This window comes from Moschus berezovskii, chromosome 12 (assembly GCF_049115385.1).
Source record: "Moschus berezovskii isolate FMDL1 chromosome 12, NW_MosBer_1.0, whole genome shotgun sequence".
Lineage (NCBI taxonomy): Eukaryota > Metazoa > Chordata > Mammalia > Artiodactyla > Moschidae > Moschus > Moschus berezovskii.
In genome coordinates, this window is record NC_142471.1 from 13,922,093 (window position 1) to 13,943,680 (window position 21,588).

General features: G+C 43.1%; 1 long non-coding RNA gene across 2 annotated transcripts in view; it reads right to left on the bottom strand.

Moving 5' to 3' along the window:
• Positions 1-21,588, bottom strand: part of LOC129555832 (uncharacterized) — a 92,704-nt gene that overhangs the window by 37,276 nt on the left and 33,840 nt on the right. The window contains exons 3-5 of one of the 2 annotated variants that reach the window (XR_016038727.1): positions 19,744-19,994; positions 17,574-17,660; positions 11,906-12,214 (exon numbers count right to left, since the gene is read on the bottom strand). This is a non-coding gene — a long non-coding RNA (uncharacterized LOC129555832). The remainder of the gene's footprint in view (positions 1-11,905; positions 12,215-17,573; positions 17,661-19,743; positions 19,995-21,588) is intronic. The other variant, XR_016038728.1, reaches the window with a different exon arrangement.

The following is a 21,588-nucleotide window of genomic DNA, read 5'->3' on the forward strand; positions in this document are numbered from 1 at the left end:
TTATAAGTTAAAATGCTAGCATCATGTTTTCCCATCTTTTCAGTAAGTTTAGTTCAGTCACTCAGTCATGTCCGACTCTTTGCGACCCCATGGACTGCAGCACACCAGGCCTTCCTGTCCATCACTAGCTCCTGGAATTTGTTCAAACTCATGTCCATCGAGTTGGTGATGCCATCCAACCATCTCATCCTCTGTCGTCCCCTTCTCCTCCCGCCTTCAATCTTTCTGAGCATCAGGGTCTTTTCCAATGAGTCAGTTCTTCACATCAGGTGGCCAAAGTATTGGAGTTCCAGTTTCAGCATCAGTCCTTCCAAAGAATATTCAGGACTGATTTCCTTTGACTGGTTTGATCTCATTGAAGTCCAAGAGACTCCTAAGAGTCTTCAACACCACAGTTCAAAAGCATCAATTCTTCAGCACTCAGCTTTCTTTAGAGTCCAACTCTCACATCTATACATGACTACTGGAAAAACCATGGCTTTGACTAGATGGACCTTTGTTGGCAAAGTAATGCCTCCACTTTTTAGCATGCTGTCAAGGTTGGTCATAGCTTTTCTTCCAAAGAGCAAGCATCTTTTAATTTCATGGCTAAAGCCACCACCTGCAGTGATTTTGGAGCCCAAGAAAATAAAATCTGTCACTGTTTCCATTGTTTCCCCATCTATTTGCCATGAAGTGATGGGACCAGATGCCATGATCTTCGATTTTTGAAGGCTGAATTTTAAATCAGCTTTTTCACTCTCCTCTTTCACCTTCATCAAGAGGCTCTTTAGTTCTTCGCTTTCTGCTCTGTCATCTGCATATCTGAGGTTATTGATATTTCTCCCAGCAATCTTGATTCCAGCTTATGCTTCATCCAGCCTGGCATTTCATATGATGTATTCTGCATATAAGGTAAATAAGCAGGGTGACAATATACAGCTTTGACATACTCCTTTCCCAATTTGGAACGAGTCCATTGTTCCATGTCCAGTTCTAACTGTTGCTTCTTGACCTGCATACAGATGTCTCAGGAGGCAGGTAAGGTGGTATAGTATTCTCATCTCTTTAAGAATTTTCCACAGTTTGCTGTGATCCACACTGTCAAAGGCTTTGGCATAGTAAATAAGGCAGAAGTAGATGTTTTTCTGGAACTCTCTTGCTTTTTCGATGATCGAGCAGATGTTGGCAATTTGATCTCTGGTTCCTCTGCCTTTTCTAAAACCAGCTTGAACATCTGGAAGTTCACAGTTCACATATTGCTGAAGCCTGGCTTGGAGAATTTTAAGCATCACTTTACTAGCGTGTGAAATGAGTGCAATTGTGTGGTAGTTTGAGCATTCTTTGACATTGCCTTTCCTTGGGATTGGAATGAAAACTGCCCTTTTCTAGTCCTGTGGCCATTGCTGAGGTTTCCAAATTTGCTGGCATATTGAGTGCAGCACTTTTACAGCATCATCTTTTAGGATTTGAAATAGCTCAACTGGAATTCCATCACCTCCACTAGCTTTGTTCGTAGTGATGCTTCCTAAGCCCCGCCTGACTTCACACTCCAGGATATCTGGCTCTAGGTGAGTGATCACACCATCATGGTTATCTGGGTCATGAAGATCTTTTTTGTTTAGTTCTTCTGTGTATTCTTGCCACCTCTTCTTAATATCTTCCGTTTCTGTTAGGTCCATACCATTTCTGTCCTTTATTGTGCCCATCTAAGCATGAAGTGTTCCCTTGGTATCTCTAATTTTCTTGAAGAGATCTCTAGTCTTTCCCATTCTGTTGTTTTCCTCTGTTTTTTTGCACTGACCACTGAGGAAGGCCTTCTTGTCTCTCCTTGCTGTTCTCTGGAACTCTGCATTCAGATGGGTGTGTCTTTCCTTTTCTTGTGGCTCAGCTGGTAAAGAATCCACCTGCAATGCCAGAGACCTGGGTTCGATCCCTGGGTTGGGAAGATCCCCTGGAAAAGGGAAAGGCTACCCACTCCAGTATTCTGGTCTAGAGAATTCCATGGATTGTATAGTCCATGGGGTCACAAAGAGCTGGACACACCTGAGCAGCTTTCTGTCTTTTGGCTGCCACTAAATCACAGTTTTGTATCATCAAGGTTATTCTGAATTTTACACAGCTTACTTTACAAGCAAATTTGTGAACATAACTCCTTTACAATAGGCACAAGATCTAATAGTAAACCACAAAAAAGGACGGATAATGTCTATTGCTACTTTAAACAAAAGAAACAATAAAACAATGACTTGTGAGAATAAGACTACACTGAGAAGTGAAAAGAAATGATACACTGGGAACCAATGAAAATTACACTAAATATAGTCAGAAAAGTAGAAAACGTCATCTTTATACCTCTATATTTAAATAAATAATGAAATACAATTTCTCTTAGAAACATACAAGCATTTTTAAAAAGGCTAATAAGTCTTTTTCAAATATACAGGAATATTTTTGCCATCTAAAAACATTAGGATTGCCAACTAAGACTTGACTCAAGTGGGATCTAAGTGAAACTTTCTCCTGGTGTCTAATTCATCAAATTCAAGTCATTGAGGTATTTATTTCAGAAGTAGATTTTGTTGTGTGAAGATTTCTGCCTTCCCCAACTTCAGATATCAGTATGTCTGCACTATCAAGGATATAAATACAAAACATGTTGATATCCTTGTGATCTGGGATAACTATTGATGTTTCTTTCTGTTTGAGTAGAATTAATTTGTTTATTTTCAAATTGGTATGAAATCAAATAACTTTGTCTTGTTTCTATGTTTTTTGTAAAGTTAAGGACAACTGAAATAATAGTTACATTGCAAGAATATATATGACCATAAAGAATGGCAAAAGCATTACTTTATTTTATTTATTTATTTTTGGCTCCTCCACGTGTGATGTGGAATCTGACTAGGGATCGAACCCACGCCCCCTGCAGTGGAAAAGTGGAGTCTTAACCACCGGACTGCCAGGGAAGTCCCCAAAAGCATTAGTTTAGAATTTATTTTTTTAAGAATTTTGTGGACTTCCCTGGTGGTACAGTGGATAAGAATCCACCTGCCAGTGCAGTGAATACAAGTTCGATCCTTACCCGGAAGATTCCACATGCTGCGAAGCAAGATTCCACAAGTACTGAGTGAGTCTCCTAGAGACCTAAAGCCACGACTGCTGAGCCCGAGTGCTGAGACTGCAGAAGCCCGTGCACCTGCCTAAAGTCTGTGCCCTGCAGCAAGGGAAGCCACCACTGAGAAACCCGACCACAGAGAAGAGTAGCCCTCACTCACTGCAGTTAGAGAAACTCCCCGTGCAAAAACCAAGGCCCGGCAAAACCATAAATAAATAAAAAGAATTTTGTAGTGATAAAAAGAAGAGAGAATGTTGCAGGTCATATACTGTAGATACCACCCTAGTAAAATTTCTGAGAAGGCATGGATGAGTAATTCTACATTACCTGATGGTATGGTATAACCAAACATTTATCAAAATAAAAATGAGGTCCATATACATACAAAATCAACTGTTTATCTTAAGTATCACCAGAAACTATAGAGCCCCAAATGAACTCTTGAGTAGTAGTAAGGCTCTTAAAACAATCACATTTTAAGTGCATAGCTATTACAAACCCATTTGAAATTCCTTTTAATTGCCATGATGCTAATGAATATAGTTTGTATTCAAACTGAGGTCACAAGTACTACTACAGCAGTTTCAATATAATTCAGCCTTAGTTAAGAAGGAGTAAATGGATATTTAAAATTACATGTTACCAAGAAAGAGGGAAAAAACCAATTACAGCAAACATTAGGTTTTTTAAATAGCAAATGAAAGATTTGTATTAAATCGTGTTCTTTCTTCTCTGGACATGTACAGAATACAGTAATACAGGAAAACTTGCTGTATCACCCACTCCTTTTCCTTGCCTCAGCTGTTCTACGGATCAATGAGCCTGGAAAATAGAAACTGGGATGCAAAAAAAGACTCCGAAGGGGAGGCTGAAACTCACTTTACAATATTTAGTCTATGAAAAGGGTTTTAAAAATACCAGTGAAGTGAAGTGAAAGTCGCTCAGTCATGTCCGACTCTTTGTGACCCCATGGACTATACAGTCCATGGAATTCTCCAGGCCAGAATACTGGAGTGGGTAACCTTTCCCTTCTTCAGGGGGTCTTCCAAACCCAGGGATCGAACCCAGGTCTCTGGCATTGCAGGCGGATTCTTTACCAGCTGAGCCACAAGGGAAGCACTAGGCCAATACATTTTAGCTGAAGGAGGAGGTAGTTGTGTGTGCTATTTTATTTTGACTGGCCAGACAAATTCTAATGTTCCCTCTAAATTTTTCCTACATTGGAGGACTGAAACTTGAAAATCCAACATTAGAGACCTCATGCCATAAATTCAAGATGATATTTTTCAATGTACAGGTCACAGAATGACGCCTGGATGTTTGTTAAAAACAAACATTCCTGTGCCTCAACCAAGTTCTACCAAGAGAGAATCATGAGAATCAGCATTTTGACAAGCAACCTGAAAATTCTGACATACACATTTATTTTAAGAGCTCCCCAGGAGCATTAAAGAAATTGCCTGCCAATGCAGGAGACACAGTAGGTGCAGGCTTGATTCCTGGGTCAGGAAGATGCCCTGGAGAAATGGCAACCCACTCACTCCAGTATTCTTGCCTGGAAAATTCCATGGACAGAGGAGCCTGGTGGGCTCCAGTCCCTGAGGTCACGGAGAGTCACACACTGAGCACACAGAGTGAGCACAGCACTGCTCCTGCTGAACCACTTTTCAGCATGGCCTAAAGGACCATTCATATTCAGTCTCTCAGACTCTTGTTTAGTCTCTTTCGACAAACTCAAACTGCCTTTTGACCTCTTTAACAAAGCATCACTTTAACATCCAAGCCATGGTCTTGTCTTCTTTCTCCAGATGTCAGAAGCACTAATTGTCTGAACCAATCAATTTCCTATTTTACAGATTTTACTTTCTTAGAGTTTATAGGTTACACATGTCTGTAACTTCAGCACAAGGCTTTGCACAGAAAAGCAAACACTGAAAGATCGACTCTCCAGGTCGGTAGATGTCCAATATGCCACTGGAGATCAGTGGAGAAATAACTCCAGAAAGAATGAAGAGACTGAGCCAAAGCAAAAACAACACCCAGTTGTGGATGTGACTGGTGATGGAAGTAAAGTCTGTTGCTGTAAAGAGCAATATTGCATAGGAACCTGGAATGTTAGGTCCATGAATCAAGACAGATTGGAAGTGGTCAAACAGGAGATGGCAAGAGTGAACGTCAACATTTTAGGAGCCAGCGAAGTAAAATGGACTGGAATGGGGGAATTTAACTCAGATGACCATCATATCTACTACTGTGGGCAAGAAACCCTTAGAAGAAATGGAGTAGCACTCATAGTCAACAAAAGAGTTGTAGTTGAAATGCAGTACTTGGATGCAATCTCAAAAACAACAGAATGATCTCTGTTCATTTCCAAGGCAAACCATTCAATATCATGGTGATCCAAGTCTATGCCCCAACTAGTAATGCTGAAGAAGCTGAAGTTGAATGGTTCTAAGAAGAACTACAAGACCTTCTAAAACTAACACCCAAAAAAGATGTCCTTTTCATTATAGGGGACTGGAATGCAAAAGTGGAAAGTCAAGAAATATCTGGCTGCTGCTGCTGCTAAGTTGCTTCAGTCGTGTGCGACCCCATAGATGCCAGTCCACAAGGCTCCTTTGTCCCTGGGAAGAATACTGGAGTGAGTTGCCATTTCCTTCTCCAGGGGATCTTCCCGAACTAAGGATTGAACCCGGGTCTCCCATGAAAGGTAAAGAAGAAAAGGAAAGATATACTCACCTGAATGCAGAGTTCCAAAGAATAGCAAGGAGAGATAAGAAAGCCTTCCTCAGTGGTCAGTGCAAAGAAATAAAGGAAAACAATAGAATGGGAAAGACTAGAGATCTCTTCAAGAAAATTAGAGATACCAAGGGAACATTTCATGCAAAGATGAGCTCAATTAAGAACAGAAATGGTATGGACCTAACAGAAGCAGAAGATATTAAGAAGAGGGGGCAAGAATACACAGAAGAACTGTAAAAAAGGTCTTCATGACCCAGATAATCATGATGCTATGATCACTCACCTAGAGCCAGATGTTCTGAACTGCCAAGTCAAATGGGCATTAGGAAGCATCACTACAATCAAAGCTAGTAGAGGTGATGGAATTCCAGCTGAGCTATTTAAAATTCTAAAAGATGATGCTGTGAAAGTGTTGCATTCGATATGCCAGCAAATTTGGAAAGCTCAGCAGTGGCCACAGTACTGGAAAAGGTCAGTTTTCATTCCAATCCCAAAGAAAGGCAATGCCAAAGAATGCTCAAACTACTGCACAATTGCACACATCTCATACGCTAGTGAAATAATGCTCAAAATTCTCCAAGCCAGCCTTCAACAGTACATGAACCGTGAGCTTCCAGATATTCAAGCTGGTTTTTCTCAAGAAAAGGCAGAGGAAGCACAGATCAAAACACCAACATCCGTTGGATCATTGAAAAAGCAAGAGAATTCCAGAAAAACATCTTTCTGCTTTATTGACTATGCCAAAGCCTTTGACTGTGTGGATCACAATAAACTGTGGAAAATTCTTCAAGAGATGGAAATACCAGACCAGCTGACCTGCCTCTTGAGAAACCTGTATGCAGTTCAGGAAGCAACAGTTAGAACTGGACATGGAACAACAGACTGGTTCCAAATAGGAAAAGGAGTACGTCAAAGCTGTATATTGTCACCCTGCTTATTTAACTTAAATGCAGAGTACATCATGAGGAACGCTGGGCTGGATGAAGCACAAGCTGGGATCAAGATTGCCGGGAGAAGTATCAATTACCTCAGATATGCAGATGACACCCTTATGGCAGAAAGTGAAGAAGAACTAAAGAGCCTCTTGATGAAGGTGAAAGAGGAGAGTGAAAAGGCTGGCTTAAAATTCAACATTCAGAAAACTAAGATCGTGGGATCTGGTCCCATCAATTCATGGAAAATAGATGGGGAAACAGTAGAAACAGTGACAGACTTTATTTTAGGGGGCTCCAAAATCACTGCAGATGGTAACTGCAGCCATGAAATTAAAAGACGCTTGTTCCTTGGAAGAAAAGTTATGACCAAACTAGATAGCATATTAAAAAGCAGAGACATTACTTTGCCAACAAAGGTCCATTTAGTCAAAGCTATAGTTTTTCCAGTAGTCATATTTGGATGTGAGAGTTAGGCCATAAAGAAAGCTGAGCACTGAAGAATTGTTGCTTTTGAAATTTGGTGTTGGAGAAGACTCTTGAGAGTCCCTTGGACTGCAAGGAGATCCAACCAGTCAAACCTAAAGGAAATCAGTCCTGTACATTCATTGGAAGGACTGATGCTGAAGCTAAAGCTCCAATACTTAGGCCACCTGATGCAAAGAACTGACTCATTGGAAAAGACCCTGACACTGGGAGAGATTGAAGGTGAGAGGAAAAGGGGTCGACAGAGGATGAGATGGTTGGATGGCATCACCGACTCAATGGACATGAGTCCGAGTAAACTCCGGAGTTGGTGATGGACAGGGAGGCCTGGCATGCTGCAGTCCACTGGGGTCGCAAAGAGTCGGACATGACTCAGTGACTAAACTGAACTGAACTTGCACAGAAAAAGTACTTAAATCTTCAAAATATTAATTATCTTGCTTATAACTCTTTTCTGTAAGCAAATCCCTACAACACTGACTTCAATACCACACTGACTACAAAGAGCCCACTGGTCTCTAACAGAATGTTACTTCCAAAGTTGCTTAATATTACCAAAAATAATTGATATATCATTTGCTATTTATTAACACCTTAAGTGCATCAGTCCTGGGTGTTCATTGGAAGGACTGATGCTAAAGCTGAAATTCCAATACTTTGGCCACCTCATGCGAAGAGTTGACTCACTGGAAAAGACTCTGATGCTCAGAGGGATTGGGGGCAGGAGGAGAAGGGGACGACAGAGAATGAGATGGCTGGATGGCATCACTCACTCGATGGACATGAGTTTGAGTGAACTCCGGGAGTTGGTGATGGACAGGGAGGCCTGGCGTGCTGTGATTCATGGGGTCGCAAAGAGTCGGACATGACTGAGCGACTGAACTGAACTGAACTGAACTAAGTGCATCAAGTCCTATAATAAGCACTAAGTACATTACCACATACTGTTCATTTGATACTGTTCAAAGGGCAAAATGATAGGATACTGAATGAGGAATTCCCCAGGTCAGTAGGTGCCCAGTATGCTACTGGAGCTCAGTGGAGAAATAACTCTAGAAGGAATAAACGGATGGAGCAAAAGCAAAACCAATACCCAGTTGTGGATGTGACCGGTGATAGAAGCAAGGTCCGGTGCTGTAAAGAGTAATATTGCATAGGAACCTGGAATGTTAGGTCCATGAATCAAGGCAAATTGGAAGTGGTCAAACAGGAGATGGCAAGAGTGAACATCGACATTCTAGGAATCAGTGAACTAAAATGGACTGGAATGGGTGAATTTAACTCAGATGACCATTATATCTACTACTGTGGGCAGGAATCCCTTAGAAGAAATGGAGTAGCCATCATGGTCAACAAAAGAGTCCGAAATGCAGTGCTCGGATGTAATCTTAAAAATGACAGAATGATTTCTGTTCGTTTCCAAGGCAAACCATTCAGTATTATAGTAATCCAGGCCTATGCCCCAACCAGTAACACTGAAGAAGCCAAAGTTGAACGGTTCTATGAAGACCTACAAGACCTTGTAGAACTAACACCCAAAAAAGATGTCCTTTTCATTACAGGGGACTGGAATGCAAAAGTAGGAAGTCAAGAAACACCTGGAGTAACAGGCAAATTTGGCCTTGGAGCACGGAATGAAGCAGGGCAAAGGCTAATAGAGTTTTGTCAAGACAATGCACTGGTCATAGCAAACACCCTCTTTCAACAACACAAGAGAAGACTCTACACATGGACATCACCAGATGGTCAACACCGAAATCAGATTGATTATATTCTTTACAGCCAAAGATGGAGAAGCTGTATACAGTTAGCAAAAACAAGACCAGGAGCTGACTGTGGCTCACTCCTTATTGCCAAATTCAGACTTAAATTGAAGAAAGTAGGGAAAACCACTAGACCATTCAGATATGACCTAAATCAAATCCCTTATGAGTATACAGTGGAAGTGAGGAATAGATTTAAGGGACTAGATCTGATAGATAGAGTGCCTGATGAACTCTGGATGGAGGTTCGTGACATTGTACAGGAGACAGGGACCAAGACCATCCCCATGGAAAAGAAATGCAAAAAAGCAAAATGGCTGTCTGAGGAGGCCTTACAAATAGCTGTGAAAAGAAGAGAAGTGAAAAGCAAAGGAGAAAAGGAAAGATATAAGCATCTGAATGCAGAGTTCCAAAGAATAGCAAGGAGAGATAAGAAAGCCTTCCTCAGTGATCAATGCAAAGAAATAGAGGAAAACAACAGAATAGGAAAAACAAGAGACCTCTTCAAGAAAATTAGAGATTCCAAGAGAACATTTCATGCAAAGATGGGCTCGATAAAGGACAGAAATGGTATAGACCTAACAGAAGCAGAAGATATTAAGAAGAGGTGGCAAGAATACACAGAAGAACTGTACAAAAAAGATCTTCATGACCAAGATAGTCACGATAATGTGATCACTGACCTAGAGCCAGACATCTTGGAATGTGAAGTCAAGTGGGCCTTAGAAAGCATCACTACGAACAAAGCTAGTGGAGGTAATGGAATTCCAGTTGAGCTATTTCAATTCTTGAAAGATGATGCTGTGAAAGTGCTGCACTCAATATGCCAGCAAATTTGGAAAACTCAGCAGCGGCCACAGGACTGGAAAAGGTCAGTCTTCTTTCCAATCCCAAAGAAAGACAGTGTCATGGAGTGCTCAAACTACTGCACAATTGCACTCATCTCACACGCTAGTAAAGTCATGCTCAAAATTCTCCAAGCCAGGCTTCAGCAATATGTGAACCATGAAATCCCAGATGTTCAAGCAGGTTTTAGAAAAGGCAGAGACACCAGAGATCAAATTGCCAACATCGGCTGGATCATGGAGAAAGCAAGAGAGTTCCAGAAAAACATCTATTTCTGCTTCATTGACTATGCCAAAGCCTTTGACTGTGTGGATCACAATAAACTGTGGAACATTCTGAAAGAGATGGGAATACCAGACCACCTGACCTGCCTCTTGAGAAACCTGTATGCAGGTCAGGAAGCAACAGTCAGAACTGTACATGGAACAACAGACTGGTTCCAAATAGGAAAAGGAGTGCGTCAAGGCTGTATGTTGTCACCTTGCTTATTTAACTTATATGCAGAGTACATCATGAGGAATGCTGGGCTGGAAGAAGCACAAGCTGGAATCAAGATTGCTGGGAGAAATATCAATAACCTCACATATGCAGATGACACTACCCTTATGGCAGAAAGTGAAGAGGAACTCAAAAGCCTCTTGATGAAAGTGAAAGAGGAGAGTGAAAAGGTTGGCTTGAAGCTCAACATTCAGAAAACTAAGATCATGGCATCTGGTCCCATCACTTCATGGGAAATAGATGGGAAAACAGTGGAAACAGTGTCAGACTTTATTTTTGGGGGCTCTAAAATCACTGCAGATGCTGATTGCAGCCATGAAATTAAAAGACACTTACTCCTTGGAAGGAAAGTTATGACCAACCTTGATAGTATATTAAAAAGCAGAGACATTACTTTGCCAACCAAGGTCCATCTAGTCAAGGCTATGGTTTTTCCCGTGGTCATGTATGGATGTGAGAGTTGGACTGTGAAGAAAGCTGATTGCCGAAGAATTGATGCTTTTGAACTGTGGTGTTGGAGAAGACTCTTGAGAGTCCCTTGGACTGCAGGGAGATCCAACCAGTCCATTCTAAAGGAGATCAATCCTGGGTGTTCATTGGAAGGACTGATGCTAAAGCTGAAACTGCAATACTTTGGCCACCTCATGCGACGAGTTGACTCACTGGAAAAGACTCTGATGCTGGGAAGGATTGGGGGCAGGAGGAGAAGGGGACGACAGAGAATGAGATGGCTGGATGGCATCACCGACTCTGTGGACATGAGTTTGAGTGAACTCCGGGAGTTGGTGATGGACAGGGAGGCCTGGCGTGCTGTGATTCATGGGGTCGCGGAGAGTTGGACACAACTGAGCAACTGAACTGAACTGAACTGAACATTACCACATTCAATTCTCACAATCATTCTGAAATGGGCATTATGATCTTTATTTGACTGAAAAAAGACATTGGAAACTGAGGCAGAGGAGTTCGAGGAACTCTCCTAAAGCCACATACCCGAGGAGCAGCAAGGCTGAAAAGTGCGACCCTATGTTTCTCTGACTCAAAGCATTCGCGTTGTCTCCACTAGGTTATACTAGAGACAGAGGGATTTGGTGTTCTGTCATCATGTCGAACTTACTGCCACGAACCCCAGAATGTATGGCTCTTGCAACAAAGATCCTTCCAGTATACTGTTTGTAACTGTCTATTTTCTACACTCCTAATGTATACACATACACATCCTAAAAGTAAGCCATTGTGAAAAAGGAAATTTAGAGAGGATTTCTTGAGACCAACAGATACTGTTAAATGACTACACACAGCAAAGAGCTCTAAATTCTATCACTATTCTCTATGCTGTTTACCTTCAGACAGCCTAAAGACAAGTGAAGAGCTCAAAGGGAACTACTGAAAGTTCACAAGGAGCTCTGATAAACTTTTGCCCAAAGCAATCACTGACCATTAAACACCGGAAGCATTCACATACACATATACGCATAAAAAATTGAAAAAAGACCTATAAAGACAATGAAATTTTTATCATACGTTCTTAGCTTCCTTACCCAGAAAACAGATCAAGAGATTCTATTTCAGTTTCACAGCTGCCAGCACTTTGAAGACTGGACTGTTCAGAGAAGAAACCACACCTGTTGGATTGTTCTGGTCATTCCAATCACCAGCTAATACAGTCATGAAAAGTAACACTCCTTCTCGGCCTGCCTGAGGTGTTCAACCACGTTGACAGCTTGCCAGAATGATGACATACTGCTCACATGGAGGCAGCATTGTAGATGCGCTGGTCACTGGGTTGTAACCCACCACGGTTCTCTATATCTGCACACATTGAGACGCGCTGGTCCATACTTTGTGTTCTGTGGGGAGAAAAGTGCCACAAGAATGGGTTTGTAGTATGCAAAGGCATCTTCAAATGTCAGAAAATAAGTGAGCTACACTTTCATTTTTACAGTGTTTTCCCTGACCTGCTATAGAACAGTGAAGGACAGTAATCCTTAAAGGACACCTACTGTCTTCTCATGGGCTTCCCTGGTGGCTCAGATGGTAAAGAATACCCAACTAGGAAGATTCCACATGCCACAGAGCAACTAAGCCCGTACACCAGAACTGTTGAGCCTGTGCTCTAGAGCCCAGGAATTGCAACTACTGAGCCCATGTGCCAAGATTATTGAAGCCTGAGCACCCTGGAACCTGTGCTCCACAGCAAGAAAAGCCACTGCAATGGAAGTAGTCCCTGCTCACTGGAACTAGAGAAAAGCCCAACCAGCAACAAAGACCCAGGGCAGCCAATAAATAAACAAATGAAATTACTTTTTAAAAGCTTTTTAAAGTGTTATTATAAACCCATGATGATGTTATCTTTTTTAAAAATGTTGATATATGTTCTAACTCTGTCCACTGACAAAGTCCCCAAACAAGGACCAACCTCTGGCACCAGATTATCACCACTCAATACCATTTTCTATTAAGAGAAAACTAAGCTCCTGGAAAAATGGCTGATTCCAGGGCTGGAAATGGTAAAAGGTGTCTGGAACATATTGTCATATTAGAAACAAATAAATTACTGGAGACAGACGGCCATTCAAAAATCCCCAGGGTCGAAGAAGAAAGATTTTAATTAACATGAATCAGAATTTCCTGCAATGAGTTAAAATACATCAAGGATATTTAATTCTATGAGTTCACTGAAAAAAAAACATTTAATTTTGAAAGATGCTAGGTAACTAACATATTATTTTGAATATATGAATATAGTATATGAAGGCAAAAATATACAGCATCAAATCCAAGTTACCTACATGAAGTGTAATATAACTAAATATTTAGTATAACTAGATACTCCCTTTATGAAAATATTTCAGCTCATAAATAAAGGCTAGATGATAAATTAGAGTGTTATCATTTTGTAACTTATAAAAAGTTAGTAGAATCTAAGGAGGATTGGGTTTCCCCAGTGACTCAGCAGTAAAGAATCCACCTGACAATGCAAGAGACCCAGGTTTGATCCCTGGGTGGGGAAAATCCCCTGGAGGAGGGGTCGGCAATACTCATCAGTATTCTTGCCTGGAAAAATTCCGTGGACAGAGAAGCCTGGCAGGCTACAGTCCACAGGGTCACAAAGAATCAGAAACAACTGAAGTGCTTGAGCATGCACCCACACAAGGAGGATTACTCATGTCTGCTAACCACATCCACAAGTGACATGAGAAGAGGCGTGTCTCATAGTTTTGGGACAGGAGAGCAGGTACCTGTGCTACAGTGAAGCAGTGCAGACACAAATCATACATGGATTTCACCAAGCTTATAGTCCTACCTAAAGGATAGGTAAAGTACCCGCCGGCCAACGGACAAGATGCAAGAAACAAGGGTTCAATCCCTGGATCAGGAAGATCCTCCAGAGGAGGAGCAATTTCAAGTACAAATTCTTGGATAATCTCATGGACAAAAGAGACTGGAGGGCTACCGTCTGTGGGGTTGCAAAGAATCAGATGCAACTGATCACACAGGAATGAATAGTCCTACCTGCCAAATGCTAGAAAATACAGGGGAAAGGGGAGCAGGTCAAAATGAACCCAAGGGAAACAATCAACAAGATCCGTGCTGTGGAAAACCATATAGATCATATAACCTAGTTTTTCAACAGGTAAGCAATACATTACAAGGGACGAGAGACAGAAAGAGACTGACAGGGACTTCTCTGGCAGCTCAGTGGTTAAGAACTCCCCTTGCAATGCAGGGGATTCAGGTTCAACCCCTGGTCAGGGAAATAAGATCCCACATGCCATGGAGTAACGAAGCCTGTGTGCTGCAACCACTGAGCCCAGCCACCACAACCAGAGAGTCCCTGTGCCACAGTGGAAGATCCCACATGATCCAACTAAGACCCTACACAGTCAAATGAATAAATGGAAGAAAGAGGGCTACAGATGCAAAGAGGAAACCTGAACTGGGGTCTTCCTGTCTCAGAAAATGGGAACCTCCTTCTTCCAGTTCCCAAGACAAAAGCTTTGGAGCCACTGTTGACCCTCCTCATCCTTCCACCTCCGCCTGCAGCCTGCCAGTGACCCCTTTCTGCTCTACGTCCTCAGAGTCTGAGCTCCCCTCACCCCATCCCCCCGCCAGGGCCCCTCACCTGCATGCAAGGGGAACCTCTAACCAGCCCCCTTTTTTTCACCCTGAACTCTGATGCCTACCATCAAGACAGCAGCCAGGTTGAGAATTTTCAAGTACAAGTCAGATCCTGACGCAGCTCAAAGTCTTCTCAGGTGTGGCACCTGGTCTCATCCACAGTCCAAGTCTAGTTCCCAAGACAGCCCAAGGCCCTCAGCAATCTGGCTCCTTCTTGCCACCTGCTAACCTCCCCCTTGCTCCTCAGGCTCTGGCCACCCTGACCTCCTTGAGTTTCTCAAACAGATCAGGCAGCCCCTCCTTGGAGACTCGCACTAGGTCTTTCCTGTGTCTAGAGACATCTTTCCTCAGATCTCCTCGCGCCTCCTTCCCTTGCAGATCTGAGCTCCAGAGCCAACCATTCCTTCATGAGTCCCACCCTTATCACACCTGCTCTCCGCCTACCTGCCCAGTTTTGCACTGGTAAATTATTTTTTAATTTCTTTATTTTATTATTGGCTGTGTTGGGTCTCCGTTGCTCTGCATGGCCCTTCTGTAGTGGCAGTGAGCCTGGGCTACTCTTTCATTGGCTTCTCCCTGCAGAGGCTTTTCTTACTGAGGAGCGTGGCTTCAGTAGTTTTGGTCCATGGGCTTTAGTTGCTCCTCAGCATGCAGGATCTTCCCGGATCAAGGACTGAACCCATGTCCCCTGCATTGGCAAGCAGACTCTTATCCCCTGTACCATGAAGGAAGTCCTAAATTAGTTTTTGATGTCTGCCTCCCTCCATTGCTGCTACTGCTAAGTCACTTCAGTCGTGTCCGACTCTGTGCAACCCCATAGACGGAAGCCCACCAGGCTCCCCCGTCCCTGGGATTCTCCAGGCGAGAACACTGGAGTGGGTTGCCATTTCCTTCTCCAATGTGTGAGAGTGAAAAGTGAAAGTGAAGTCGCTCAGTCGTGTCCAACCCTTAGCGACCCCACGGACTACAGCCAACCAGGCTTCTCCATCCATGGGATTTTCTAGGCAATAGTACTGGAGTGGCTTGCCATTGCCTTCTCCGCCTCCCTCCATTAGAAGGAACGAAAACAGGGACTTTTTTCAATGCTGCATGCACAGTGCTTAGAATGGTAACTGACACATAGTAGGGCTACAGAAATATTAGTTGAATAGAAGCGTGAATTGACAAAAATAAATAGAGTACAAATAATTGATCTGGGGACTTCTGAAAATCATTTTGATTCAAGTTCTGCAGAGACTGTCTTGAGGGACTCTGGACAAACCCTTCCTTCCCAGGAGCTAGAATTTACCTTCATCAATTATAACACTCCTCTCTACCAGAATGCTTTACCAGCTAGCTATTCTTAAATCATTTAAAACATTAAAGTTCATCTATGGTTATCCTGTAGTCATTTTCTATAGGATAATGACTTTTCCAGTTTTATTTTTGGCCTGATCAGAACTGCCATTCTGGGATTTCCCTGGTGGTCCAGTGGTTGAGAGTCCACCCTCCAATGCAGGGGACACAAGTTCAGGGATGATCCCACATGCCATAGAGCAACTGAGCCAATGCACTCTGGAGTCTGTGCCACAACTAAGACCCAAAGCAGCCAAAAATAAGTAAATAGTAATTTAAAAAAAAAAAAAAGGACTGCCTTCCTTTAAAAAGCTCCAAGATATTTTGGTAATTCACTCACTTTCTGACATGATTCTGAACTGATTGTCATTCAGATCCAGGCCTGCAGGTTTACCTTCACCTAATTAAAAATTCATTAAATGAATTAGGTTGGGATAAGCAAATCTGACTCCATATTAGATCTGTTTCTTTTACTTTAACCTTTGTTTTCTATTGCTTTTGCTACAAGTTAGTCACTAAAGGGATGTTTTCTATTTTAAAATTTACATGATGGCCCCTCTCTGAGAAGCCCCCATGCCTGAAGGTTAAACTAAAATACCTTTGTTCAGCTCAAAGGAAACATCCTGATCTAGCCCACCTGTGAATGGCTGTAGGAAAGAAGAAATTAACACACCTCCTCCCCAGTCAGGCCAAAATTAGGACATCTTTGCAACAACTTTTCCTGGTCTTCTTACTTTACCTGCTCACCTCCCGCTCCATCCAGACCCCAGCAAGACAGTTCTCTAGGACCCTAGCCTGCCATCTTAGAAGACTTTTATTTACTAATATGCAGTTCTCTGGGTTTCCCAGGTGGCTTAGTGGGTAAAGAATCCACCTGCAATGCAGGTGACACAGGTACGATCCCTGGGTCGAGAAGATCCCTCACAGGAGGGCATGACAACCCACTCCAGTATTCTTGCCTGGAGAACCCCATGAACAGAGAAGCCTGGTGGTCTACAGTCCAGAGGGTCACAAAGAGCTGGACACGACTGAAATGACTGAGCACACACCCTCAGTAGGATCCACTGAGCACTGGATCAGTTAGGATGTGTTTGGCTTCAAGTAACAGTAAATCCAAATGAAAGAGGTTTAAACAATAAGAATAGTGCAGGACCTCATGTTATATGAAACTCAGAGGTGGGGAAATTCCCAAGTGGGTTAACAGACAGACTCACTGATCCCATATTTTAAGTGCAAGAGAAAGCTATTGGAGGATTTTCAAAACATTTTCTAAAGTGTTTGCAATTTTGGAAGTTCTTTCTGGCTGCTGTACACACATTGTATGCAGTGGTGGTAGGGGGAGGGTGGCAACAAAGAAAACAATGGTGAGGTTTTTGCCATAATTCAGGGGCAAAGATGGCAGCTCAAATTTGAGATGCTTATCGAAAATCTCCGTGGACATGTGAAGTAGGCAACTGGATATGAGTGTTCAGAGCTCAGTGGAGAAGACGGGCTGGAGACACAGAGTTGGTTCTGATCAGTACATAGACTGTATCTAATGCTAGGTAACTGGGCGAAAGTACCTGGAAAGAGGTGGATAGATGGTGAAGGGTACAGGATAGACGTTTGGGACATTCAGACACTTCCAGTCGAAGCAGAGGAAGAGGCCAGCCACAGGGATGGAGTTGAACAGTGGTACAGACGGGTGAAGACAGAAGGGTCATGGAACCCTGGCAGACAACACATCATAATGAAGGTGTCATCAGGACTTACTTCTCTGGCTGTTCAGTGATTAAGACTCTGTGCTCCCAATTCAGGGACATGCGTTCAAGTACTGGTCAGGGAACTAAATCCCACATGCTGCGCAGCCAAAAAAAAAAAAAAAGAAGGTCTGGTCAACTGGGCCAATAACAATTGAGAAGGAAGATAAAAAAAGGACAGGACAATGATCACCAGATGTGACAATGCATAACCATTGGTGGCTTTGAGAAAAGAAATCCTGGTAGAGAAGTGGGGAGAAAAGATAAGTAGAGTGGGTTGAGAACAGAAGAGGATATAAAATGAGTCACAGCAGACCTGTGCTTTCCAATATGGTAGCACTAGCCACATGTGGCTGATTAACTTAAAAATTCACTCCTTGGGTACACTAGCCGCATTTCAAATGCTTGACAGCCACATGAGACTAGTAGCCACCAAATTAGACAATGCAGAGACAGAGTATCCCCATCATCTCAGACAGTTCTGTTGGACAGCACTGCTATGACAATAATTTATGACATGGGTGTGGATGCCCCGGTAGGGTAAATCCCACAGCACTGGCAGTGGGGCTGTGCAAAGACTCACAGGTCTTTGTCTTGAGCAAATGAGTGGAGAGGATGCATTTCTTGGGATAGAGAAGCTGGGATAACAGGTTGTGGGGAAATCAGATGTTCTATCTGGGATGTATTAAGTTTGAGATGGACTTCCCTGAGGGCTCAGCTGGTAAAGAATCCTCCTACAGGAGCCACAGGAGACTTGCGTCCTAGCAAATATAACCAGTGAAACCCATGGTGGACTTCTGACCTCTATAACTGTAAGATAATACTTCTTTTTTTTTGGCTGCCCCTTGCCACATGTGGGATCTAAAATACCAGTCTGATATATAACTCCCTTGCTTAAAATGGTGTTTTTCCAGTTCCTGCTGCTGCTGCTGCTAAGTCACTTCAGTCGTGTCCGACTCTGTGTGACCCTATAGATGGCAGCCCACCAGACTCTGCCCTCCCTGGGATTCTCCAGGCAAGAACACTGGAGTGGGGTGCCATTGCCTTCTCTGTTTCCAATTCCTATAAGACAGCAAATACATTCCCTAACTTGGCCTACAAGGAATCCTTATTTGGGCCTGGCCTGCCACTCAAGCCTCTCCTTTAGGATTCCACACCCTCTGCCTCCTTTAGGCCTTTGCATATTCTATTTCCCTATCTGGAACATTCTTCCCACCTGCCACCCTTTTTCTTCCCTGGCTGACCCTTACTTCTCCTTCAGGCCCCATCTGGGATGCTATTTCCTCTGGCAAATTTCCCCTAGACCAGTTAGACGCTTCTGCATAGAGGGGCCCTAGATACCCCCTCCTGTGGCACTGTCTAATCGCCATCTCCACTTCCAGGCACCAAGGGCTCTAGAACACAACTCGCCTAGCACAGCACCTGACATGCAGGAATATTTGAAAAACAGGGGTTAAAAATGAAACAGATACCATTCGAAATGGCTTAAGTGGTTCAGGTTAGGATATATGGGAGACTGGAGAGATCCTTAAGAAACTCTCCCAAGTCAGTTTTATCTTTTTCATATTTATATGGCAGCATCAGCTTAGTCACAGCACACAGGATCTTCATTGTGGTGCAGGGAGTCTCTCATTGTGGTGCCAGAGCCAGAGCCAGAGGGATTCAGTAGCTCCATGGCATGTGGGATCTTCATTCCCTGACCAGGGATCACACCCGAGTCCCTTGCATTGCAAAGCGGATTCTTAACCACTAAAGCACCAGGGAAGTTCCCCAAGTCAGTTTTATTCCCTGAGAACATACTCATTCTCCCTGACACGCAGGCAGAGGGCAGGACCAGGTTGCAGTTCCATGCTCAGTTTTGCTGAGTTATTTGAAATAGACCGCCATCTAGTTTTGAACTCTTATATTTCTATAAGAATCTGTCTTATTTTTTAGAGGTGATCACTTCTGTAAGGCCTTCCCTGGTGGCTCAGATTGTAAAGAATCTGCCTGCAATGCAGGAGACCCCAGTTCGATCCCTGGATCGGGAAGATCCCCTGGGGATGGGAATGGCTACCCATTCTAATCTTCTTGCCCGGAGAACTCCATGGACAGAGGAACCTGGGGAGCTATATTCATGGGGTCTCAAAGAGTCGGACCTGACCAAGCAACTTTCACACACGCATACACACACACACACTCACCTCAGTAAATGTTCATAGGAAGTGCTGGGCTTCATTTCTGTTGGTCTGGTAGCAGTGTTTTCCTGTGAGTTCTTGGTCAACTGTTTTTTCCTCTTCCTTCCCTTTCCCTTGTAATATCTTTGTATAGATCTTTTTCTGGTTCATTTTTTGATAACTCATCTCCCTTGAGGTGTTTTCTGAACCAGCACTTTGCAGAAGGTTCACATGGAGGAGGGCCCAGGGCTAGTCAAGGCTTTAATGAGGAGTTATTTCTTTTCCATTTTGAAAAATTAAATTGAAAGAATATATGAAATATAAAATTTATATGTAAGATAAAGAAAACAGAAAAAAGATCAGTGTATCTGGAACTCAGGTAACAAAATCAGGCTCTATCTCCATCTTTGGGGCCCTTGCAGGGTGCCCGCTCTAAAGCAACATAACCCTGGATGTGTGCTTACTAATCCCACTTATTCTTCATAGATTTTCAGTGTCCTTTTTTATGTCTACACATTATATTAAATAGTATCATATATACTTGGACTTTCAAAGATGCAGTTTTATGCTTTATATCATATTCTGTGATTTGCTTTTTTTTTTTTGAATGATGTGTCTTTTTTTGAATGGTGCCTTCTAACCATTGGAAGGAATAGAACCCATGCCCCTTGAAGGGCAGAGTCTTAGCCACTGGACCACCAGGGAAGTCCCTGATATGCTTTTCTTAGTCAACATCATTCTTGAGAGATGGCTCCACGTTGGAGGTGGTGGTGACAATTGTTACACTCCCTTCAGAATGGCATTCCACTCTACTGACTGTACACAACTGACTTCTCCATTCCTCTGTTGAAGGACCTTTTTGTTGTCCCAGGCTCTTTGTGTTATCCATCTAGACTGCCTAGAACAAAATCATCTGGTCCCTGGGACTCCTTTCCAAGAGTCTATGGTCTATGCTTCTTGGAGAGGAACTGCTGGGACTTGGGACAGGCCCCAAGTCTGTCCCACCCTGCACACTGGTTTCCAAAGTGACTGTACTGACAATGCTCCAGCCCTCAGAGATGGCTCACTGTTCTATGTCCTTCACATCTTTCATATTTTTGTCATTCTCACCAACAGTGAGTGGACAGTGGGAGACATGGGGGAAACTCTCCACACTCCTTTTCTCCACCAAACTATCTTCTATGTGACTTGAGCATGTGGTTCCTTATTTGTACCCACTCATTTTTTTCCCTGCAGAGAAGGTGGCTGCATTTCATTCCTGGTCTCACAAGAGAGGTGTTTGCATTTTGCACTGCAGGATGTCCACTCCTTCTGCCACCCATTCTGCACTCTCCCTCTCCTGGCCCTGTGGATGGCGCCTCTCCTACTTGATTGGTTCAGCATTTCAGCTCTCCCTAGTTTAGTTGAAGACCATATTTGTTCTTATCTGGTTTTGGAAAGAAAAGGAAATGCCAACTTAGAGTCACTATTATTAAATGGAAAGACTCCAAGACACAGTTTTGTGGTTTTTTCCTTTTTTTGACTATGCTGTGTCTTTGTTGCTGTGCATGGGCTTTCTCTAGTTGCAGTGAGTGAGGGCTGCTCTTCATTGCAGTGCACGAGCTTCTCATCACGGAGGCTTCTCTTGTCATGGAGCCACAGGTTTCAGTAGTTGTGGCATGTGGAATCTTGCCAGACCGGGGATCCAACCTGTGTCCCCTGCATTGGCAAGTGGATTCTTAACCACTGCACCACCAGAGAAGTCCCTCCAAGACTCTTAAAAGCCTTAGTTTCTCAGACCAATCCTAGGTCCCTTGCACTCGGTATTTCCAGATGAGACCCTGAGTATCTGTTTGTTTAAAAATCTCTCCAGGTGAGATTCCTTGGCAGTCT